We start from the raw sequence: 9393 nt of genomic DNA on the forward strand, positions 1-9393 counted from the left end.
TTCTCACCCTGGGCCAGCAAGGGGATACTGTAGATGGTTTTCACTCAGGTCCACGTATGCAAATAAGGAGTCGAAAGTGACGTTCAGTGATTGGATAGTTACAGAAAGTTGTTACTGTTGCTTTGTAGTGGAGCTCTATATAAGCAGGTTGGCTGAACCCTTCAGTCCAGTTCTGTTCTGGGCCTGTGAATAAACAAGAGCTGTTTAAAGAATCGCTGTGTTGTCTGATATGTTCACCCACAACTTAACACTCAGACCCCTCATCAAGCCTAAGATCATCAAGAAGAGGACCGAGAAGTTCATCTGCCATCAATCTGATTTCTATGTCAAAATTAAGCGTAACTGGCGGACGCCCAGAGGTATTGAAAACAGGGTCCGCAGAAGGTTCAAGGGCCAAATTTTGATGCCCAACATTGGATCTGGTAGCAGTAAGAAGACAAAGCACATGTTGCCTTCAGGATTCAGAAAGTTCCTTGTCCACAACGTCAAAGAGCTGGAGGGGCTGATGATGAGCAACAAGTCCTATTGTGCAGAGATTGCTCACAATGTTTCATCCGAGAATCGGAAGGTAATTGTGGAAAGAGCAGCTCAGCTTGCTATCAAAGGCACCAATCCAAATGCCAGACTGTGTAGTGAGGGAAATGAATAAATAGCTGCTGTTGTACAACTGTATTTAATAAAAAGTAAAAACAACAAATTCGAATCCCCGTGATGGGGTGAGCTCCCGTTGCTCAGTCCCTGCTCCTGACCACCTAGCAGTTCGAAAGCACGTCAAAGTGCAAGTAGATAAATAGGCACCACTCTGGCAGGAAGGTAAACGGCATTTCTGTGCACTGCTCTGGTTTGCCAGAAGCGGCTTAGTCATGCTGGCCACATGACCCGGAAGCTGTATGCCGGCTCCCTCGGCCAATAAAGCAAGATGAGTGTCACAACCCCAGAGTCGGTCACGACTGGACCTAATGGTCAGGCCCCCTTTACCTTTTTAAAACAGCAACAACAATGTCCCGCTTTTCCTTAGGACATTCCTATTTTCATCAGAGAAATGCATGGAGTCATGCAACCCCTGAGCCAAGGAGATAAGGAACTTTACAACCTATAGAAGACATCTGTATAGGGAAGTTGTTTGAAGTTTAATGTTTCATCATGCTTTTATATATGGTGGAAGCCACCCAGAGTGGTGGGGCAATCCAGTCTGATGGGCGGGGTATAAATAATGCAGTTATGATGGGGGTGATTATGGAATAGGATCTCCTTATTTTCATCGGAGAAATGTTTGAGGGTATGGAGTTGCTAGTTAACACTGTCACTAGCTTTAGGGTTCCTTGGGGATATTAATTGGCCTGTTGGTAAGCTTCATGCTCACTTAATTTTCTTTTATATATTTTAAATGGCTTGTTAATTGTTGAACTGCAGTGAAACTAAAATACTAAACTGAATTACATATCACGGTTATTGTATCATTGCATTTTAGAGTGTCATTTTTGGCAAACCGTTTTGAGCACCACTCTGCTGGAAATGTGGTATCCTGTATAACTGAACTGGATTAGAGGAGCTCCAAAAACGATCTCTCTCGATTGGATGGCATGGGATTGAGGTGGGTGGGATAGGTATTAAAATGGTAAATGTGACTCAGTGCAGACCCTCTATGTGTCCCTATTTTCCAGGAATGGTCCTGGATTTACAGAAGCCATTCCGGGTTCTGATTTGATCCCGGAATGTGATTTTCTTTTTCTTTTTTGTATATAATTTTTATTAAATTTTCTGTTTTACAGTTTAAGATTTTACATCCTTAAGATATCAGTGATTTCCCTTCTTCTGTTTCCATGGTTCATTCTGCATAACATAAATCCCTGCATATTTTACAAAAAAAACTATACCATCCATTATTGCATTATCGCATCCATCAAAACTTTTTCGCACTGTTGAATTTATCTTAATGCTGCCAGCGTTTTCAACTGTACACAATTATTTCCCTATATTCAATAAACATTTTCCAATCTTCTTTAAATGTATGTTCTTCTTGTTCTCTTCTTCTATCCGGAATGTGATTTTCCTGTTTTCATCAGAGAAATGTTGAAAGGTATGGAATAGGATGTCCCTGCTTCTTGGGAGAAAAGCAATGACAAACCTAGACAGCATCTTAAAAAGTAGAAACATCACCTTGCCAACAAAGGTCCGTATAGTAAAAGCTATGGTTTTCCCAGTAGTGATGTATGGAAGTGAGAGCTGATAAAGAAGGCTGATCGCCGAAGAATTGATGCTTTTGAATTATGGTGCTGGAGGAGGCTCTTGAGAGTCCCATGGACTGCAAGAAGATCAAACCTCTCCATTCTTAAGGAAATCATCCCTGAGTGCTAACTGGAAGGACAGATCCTGAAGCTGAGGCTCCAATACTTTGGCCACCTCATGAGAAGACTCCCTGGAAAAGACCCTGATGTTGGGAAAGATGGAGGGCACAAGGAGAAGGGGACGACAGAGGATGAGATGGTTGGATAGTGTTCACAAAGCTACCAGCATGAGTTTGACCAAACTGCGGGAGGCAATGGAAGAGTGCCTGGCGTGCTCTGGTCCGTGGGGTCACAAAGAGTCGGACACGACTAAACGACTAAACAACAAAAAATTTTCATCAGAGGAAATGTTGGAGGGTATGTCAATGTAAACAAATATAAGGTGATGCAGCTGTGGTGGAAATAAGTAAATAATCTAGCATCCCATATGCACCAGTTCTGAACTGGGTGGTGGCTGAGCAGGAAAGAGATATTGGAGTTGAGGTGGATAGTGAAATGTCTGCCCAGTGTGCGGCAGCTGCGAAAAAGGTGCATTGCATGTGAGAAATCATTCAGAAAGGAACTTGGGGGTGGGGGAAACCCTGCTGTTATACAAACCTATGCTGAGACCAGTGTTGAAATGCTGTTTTCGGCTGAGATCATCACAGCTCCAAAAAGGTTATTGTAGAGCTGGAAAAGTTTCAGAAAAGGGCAACCGGAACCAACCATGGGACTAGAATTCCCCTGTGAGTCAAGGGACTTTTTTAGTACAGAAAAATTGTAAGTAAGGCTGGGGGGGGGGGGAGGTAGAGAGGAGTTTCTCTTTCTCTCTTGTTTCTTTTTCTAGAGCCCGGCGTCATCCAGAGAACCTGCACGTTCACCCAGTTTGGAAAGAGGCAGAATAGGCAGTAGCGTAGCGTGGGGGGTGCAGGGGGGGCCGGCCACACCGGGCGCAACATCTGGGGGTTAGGGTTAGGGGGCGCAAATTACTTGCCTTGCCCCGGGTGCTGACAACCCACGCTACGCCACTGAGAATAGGCACATAGTTAAACGATGGCATTTGCTACCACAAGGTTGGGTGACGGTAATCAACGTAGGAGCCAACTTCTAGAGGCGTCTGGGTAGGTTCATACGAAAAGAGGCGGTCCTTGAGGTATCATTCGTACCCGGTTTCTTATACAGTTGTACCTCAGGTTACAAACTTAATTCGTTCTGGATGTCCGTTCTTAACCCAAAACCGTTCTTAACCTGAGGTGTGCTTTCGCTAATGGGGCCTCCCGCTGCCGCCGTGCCGCTGATGAAAACCAGGTATTTTGCATAAAGCTCTTTTAGCGTGTTATGCCCTCATTCAACACTTAACAAATAAGGAATGGGTGCTGTTATGTACTAAGCTTGGATCCTAGAACAATAGGCAAGTAGGATCCTAGAACGCAACAACTGATTGGCTTGCAGGAAAAGACCAATCAGGCTCCAGGAGGGAAGCCGAATCAGCCAATCAGATGGGACTCATTGTGTAAATAATGTATATAAAAGCCTGAGGTTTGGGGGGCAATTCAATCACTGTTTTAGAAGCTGCAATAAAGAGCATGAAATCACTACAGGACTCCAAGTATATTTCAGGTGCACAGTCCAAACTAAACTGTGGGTCCAGTTCACACACAGACACACATGGACGGAGACACAACAATTTTCAGAAAGCACACACACCATTTCAAGATCCGAATGTGACAATTTCCCCCTTGGCTTGCAGAGCAATATGGATTTGGAGGTTAGTGTTTCAACATTGATTTGTCCAACTTTGGTATGGCATCCCACAGGAGTAGCTAATTTGTTTTGTTCAGAAGCATACAACAGACCTCCCGTTAGCGTACTGCAAAACAAGCACATTTGTTTGTAACGTATTTTAGCGTATGTGTGTGTGTGTGATGACCCTTTCTGTTTTCAAGCATAAATATCTATAGCTTCTTCGGTGTTTTCTTGAATTTGAGCAGCTCCCTCTGGGGACCCATTGCTTTCTTCCCCTCTTTTCACACTTAGTTTGTGACATTGTGTTTAATGCTGAGAAATTGCCTCCAAACAAGATGGATCAAGAAATCCTTAAATGTATTATCTGAGTAACTGTGAAAGTGAAGATGTCACTTAGCATCCTACCTTCCCCCAGAGATAACAAGCAGGGGTGGCATTTCAGATCGGATAATTCTTGTTCTTTCCCCCTGCAATGCTTAGGCAATGCAGCCAGTGTGGTGTAGTGGTTAAGAGTGGTAGACTCGTAATCTGGTGAACCGGGTTCGCTTCCCTGCTCCTTCCTCCACATGCAGCTGCTGGGTGACCTTGGGCCAGTCACACTTCTTTGAAGTCTCTCAGCCCCACTCACCTCACAGAGTGTTTGTTGTGGGGGAGGAAGGGAAAGGAGAACGTTAGCCACTTTGAGACTCCTTCTGGTAGTGATAAAGCGGGATATCAAATCCAAATCCAATGGCCCTTACTGGTGGAAGAAGCTGAGAGCCTTGTGCCCTGAAAATGGGGAAAGTGTTTCACAGCCTCTTCTAGTAACATGAATGGAGTTAATTTCTACTAACGGCCATGCATTATCTGAGTGTGGTAGGATGGGAATATATTCCAAAATGTGTGCAAATATTGGGGAGATGAGGGGCGCAAACGAAAACATAGCAAAATTGGAACGAGGTGGGGGGAAAGGGAGATGAAGAGAAGGTCGTTGAAATATATGTAGATTTTATTGCCAGGGCCCATCAAATGGAGAGTCAAAACACTGCAAATCACACTTTTTTAAAAAGCAGGGGTGGGGGGGATGGAGGAGAAGAAAGATGGGGGGATTAGGGGGGGGGATCACTTCTGGCCCGATAATTTATTTGCTAAGTTTCAGACAGAAGGGAGATGAAATATCCCTCTGATAATTTGGTTTAGGGATCTGTTTTTTATGGCAGTGTTTATAACAGGGCTGCTGGCAGAAAAATAAATATAAAATAAAATACTGCGCAGACCTTCTGGCACTTAGTTCTCTGCCCCTGGACTCTGAAATGAGGAGGGTGGCCTCCTGGAATGCTGCGAAGAGACGGTGAGACGTGAAATGCAGCGAGGAGCGCAGCTAAATCAAAGGCAGCCTGTTCCTTCTAAGAACAGTAGCAGGAACTGCTGCAGAAAATGAAAGGCTATTTATAAAAGTGAATATGGTGCGTGTGTGTTTTTTTTAAAAAAGAATCTTTATAGCTACCGGCTTTGTTTCTGTGCCTGTACTGCTTTGCGCTTGCATTTCGGTATTACCTGTGTTCAGGAGCGTGGAGCGCAAAACAGTTTAGGTATCATTCATTCAACCACCTGATAGGTCTTCACTCAACCACAGCTTCCTCTGTCTGTCTGTCTGTCTGTCTGTCCATCTTCATCCCACCCAGATCATTCCCAGGGCCCATACTTTTTAAAAGGAGTTTTATACAAAGGGAAGGGAGATATTGGCTTGTTTTTGCCTTATTTTGAATTTTGTATTTTTCTGTTGTGAACTGCCTGGGATCCTTGGATGAAGGTTGGTATACAAATTTAATAATAATAATAATAATAATAATAATAATAATAATACAATCTCAAAATATGAGTCCAGTGGATGTTTGCATGGCCATTGACCACACTCAGTGGTCGAGAAGTTCCCCATTAATGCAGATGTTTAGCTTGGAAAAGAGGGGACCGAGAGGAGATATGACAGCCGTTTTCAAATATCTTAAGGGCTGTCATATGGAGGATGGAGCAAGCTTGTTTTCTCCTGCTCTGGAGGGTAGGACCCAAAGCAACGACTTCAAGTTTCAAGAAAGGAGATTCCAGCTGAACATCGGGAAGAACTTTCTGACAGCAAGAGCTGTTTGTCAGTGGAATGGACTCTTAAGAGAGATGGTGGACTCTTCTTCCTTGGAGGTCTCTGAGCAGAGACTGGGTGGCCATCTGTCATGGATGCTTTAGGTGAGATTCCTGCATTGCAGGGGGTTGGAATGGAATGGAATGGAAAGAAGATTCCACCTAAACATTAGGAAGAACTTCCTGACAGTAAGAGCTGTTCGACAGTGGAATTTGCTGCCAAGGAGTGTGGTGGAGTCTCCGTCTTTGGAGGTCTTTAAGCAGAGGCTTGACAACCATATGTCAGGAGTGCTCTGATGGTGTTTCCTGCTTGGCAGGGGGTTGGACTTGATGGCCCTTGTGGTCTCTTCCAACTCTATGATTCTATGATTCTATGACCCCTGGGTCCCTTCCAACTCTATGATTCTGTGACATATTTTTAAAGGGTTTTAATGTAACATACAATCATAGATTACTTCCTGTTCCACAGTGTTTTCGTAACGCATCACAAGGGCAGCCTCATGCCCACGTCCTGAGCAATACTTCTCCTTTTTGACTGCGTAGCTGGAAGTCCCTGTTGACGGGAACTCTGCGTGATGGGGCGCTCACTCTGGTCAGCACTGATGGCAAGGCAGCCTGCAGGACATATATAGCAGAAAAGCAGGTTCCGTACTGGGCAATGCTTGCAATAAACCACTGAGCTTCTTGGGCTTGCCGATCAGATGGTCGGCAGTTCGAATCCGCGCAACGGGATGAGCTCCTGTTGCTCTGTCCCAGCTCCTGCCAACCAAGCAGTTCAAAAGCACACCAGTGCAAGTAGATAAATAGGTACCGCTTCGGCAGGGAGGTAAACGGTATTTCTGTGCGCTCTGGTTTCCGCCACGGTGTCCAGTAGATCTTTATATCTTATCCAAACATTGTATAGTGCTTTCCTGACAATATGGTTTTTAAAACCTTTATGTATTTTTACCTTGTCATACCATATATATGCATGCCAACCAAATCTATTGTCATACCCTTCCAGATCCAAAATGTCTGTGTTCTCAAGAAGCAGCCATTGTTTCAGCCAGCAGAACGCTGCCGATTCATAATAGAGTCTCAAGTCCGGCAGGGCAAACCCCCCTCTATCTTTTGCATCAGTTAAGATCTTAAAGTTTATTCTGGGCTTTTTGCCCTGCCAGACAAATTTTGATATGTCTTTTTGCCACCTCTTGAAACAGTCCATTTTGTCCAGGATCTGGAGTGTCTGAAATAAAAACAACATTCTAGGCAATACATTCATCTTGATGACAGCAATTCGGCCTAACAAGGAAAGTCTCAACCTTGACCATATTTCTAGATCTTTCTTCACCTCTGTCCAACATTTGTCATAATTGTCTTTAAATAGGTTGCAGATTTTGTAAACCCTGCTGAGTGCTGGTGACAAAGATGTCAAACCCAAAGTCTCGTCAAAGGTGCACTGGATGTCAAAGCCTTTATACAGTGTAGTTTTCTTCCTATTCTAGTCAACAAGAATAAAGAGCATACATTCAAAGATCTGAGTGATTAATTTAGGTACCAATTTGTAACACCCCCATTCTGCTTGTAGACAGTATGGGGTAATGGTTAGAGTGCAGAACTGGGTGAGGGTTGCATTATAATCTTCACTCAGCCATGATGCATACTGGGTGACCTTGAGCTCGTTCAGGTGCCAGGAACCTTTTCAACCTGAGGTTCATGCCTGCTGAGGTTCACCCAGTGCTTTTTTTCTAGGGGGACGCATACCCCAAAACATTTTGTGAATCTTTGTACTTTTGTCCATTTACTGTATTTATTTTTCCCAATTTGAACCATAAAATGGTGATTTTCTTGAGTCAAAATGAGAGTACCCCTAAACATTTTTTTAGGGGGGGGGGAAGCATTGGCTACACCTGTATTGTACTCTGCTTTACTCTCAGGTAAGAGCCTTTGCTGCTATGTCTGGGGCAGGAGCCTGGACAACTTGCTTACTATGGTTTATCAGGAATGGTCAGTGTGCTGGCTCACACTTTGCTCCTCCCTTGGCAGGGCAGGAAGCAAACCACGAAACCGCAGTTCAGCTTGGCTTCCTGTGAGTTCAAAACCAGGTGCCCTGATTTGTTGCTCCTTAACTCACCAGAACAAAGTGTAACTTAAGGCCAGCATGCAATTCTGGCTTCTTAGGGAACAACAATTGGCTTATTTATTTAATAACATTTATACAGTGCTTGATTGGAAAAGCAGTTTACCAAAACAAAACAAAAGCCAAGCTTAACTGTGGTTTCCCAGTTTGTTTGTCCCATTTGTACCAGAGGAGAAGCAAAGTGGGAACATTTGGGCATTGTGGCTAATACATACACAGGCGTATCTTCCTATATACATATAAATATAAGGCTGTCGCCACGTAGCCCCCATTGGAGGATTTCAATTACCACACCAAAATCCTGGATTTGAATGAAGGAAAACGCAAGGGGCCATGAAGGACATACCTAATAAGTGCATGGGGTGGAAAGGCGAAGCTTAGGGAGCTAATGGAGGGGGGGGGGGATATTATTATTATATTATTTATTGAATTTATATACCCAGAGGTCCCTATATCCAGAGATCTCCGGATGGTTCACATAGCAGCAGGGTTGGTAGGTGGAGTGCAGCCCCTAGCGTACAGGCAATCCCTATTTGAGGCGCGAAAAATATGTGCACAATCGCACACAGCACCAAACCCAGAAGTGACCTGGAAACGTCATAAAAGATGTCACTAAAAGGGAGGGACGGGGATGGGGAGGGGAAACGGGGTGTTTCAATTGCACGTGATTTTGCGCAAGTGTACAATGCCCCGGAACACAACCCCCCAGTGCAAACCAGGGGTTGCTTGCTTACATGACTATAAAAGGTAAAGGGACCCCTGACCATTAGGTCCAGTCGTGACCAACTCTGGGGTTGCGGTGCTCATCTCGCTTTATTGGCTGAGGGAGCCGGCGTACAGCTTCCGGGTCATGTGGCCAGCATGACTAAGCCACTTCTGGCGAACCAGAGCAGCACATGGAAACACCGTTTACCTTCCCGCCGGAGTGGTACCTATTTATCTACTTGCACTTTGACGTGCTTTCAAACTGCTAGGTTGGCAGGAGCAGGGACCGAGCAACGGGAGCTCAGCCCATCGCGGGGATTCGAACCGCCGACCTTCTGATCGGCAAGCCCTAGGCTCTGCGGTTTAACCCACAGTGCCACCCACGTCCCTACATGACTATAGGTGGCTAGAAATGCGAGGGGACTAATTTGCTCGCCCCGC

General features: G+C 44.8%; 1 pseudogene; it reads left to right on the plus strand.

Moving 5' to 3' along the window:
- Positions 1–214: 214 nt before the first annotated feature.
- On the plus strand, positions 215–649 carry LOC114584744 (large ribosomal subunit protein eL32 pseudogene; annotated as a pseudogene).
- Positions 650–9393: the final 8744 nt, after the last annotated feature.

This window comes from Podarcis muralis, chromosome 1, assembly GCF_964188315.1.
Source record: "Podarcis muralis chromosome 1, rPodMur119.hap1.1, whole genome shotgun sequence".
NCBI classification, from domain to species: Eukaryota; Metazoa; Chordata; class Lepidosauria; order Squamata; family Lacertidae; genus Podarcis; species Podarcis muralis.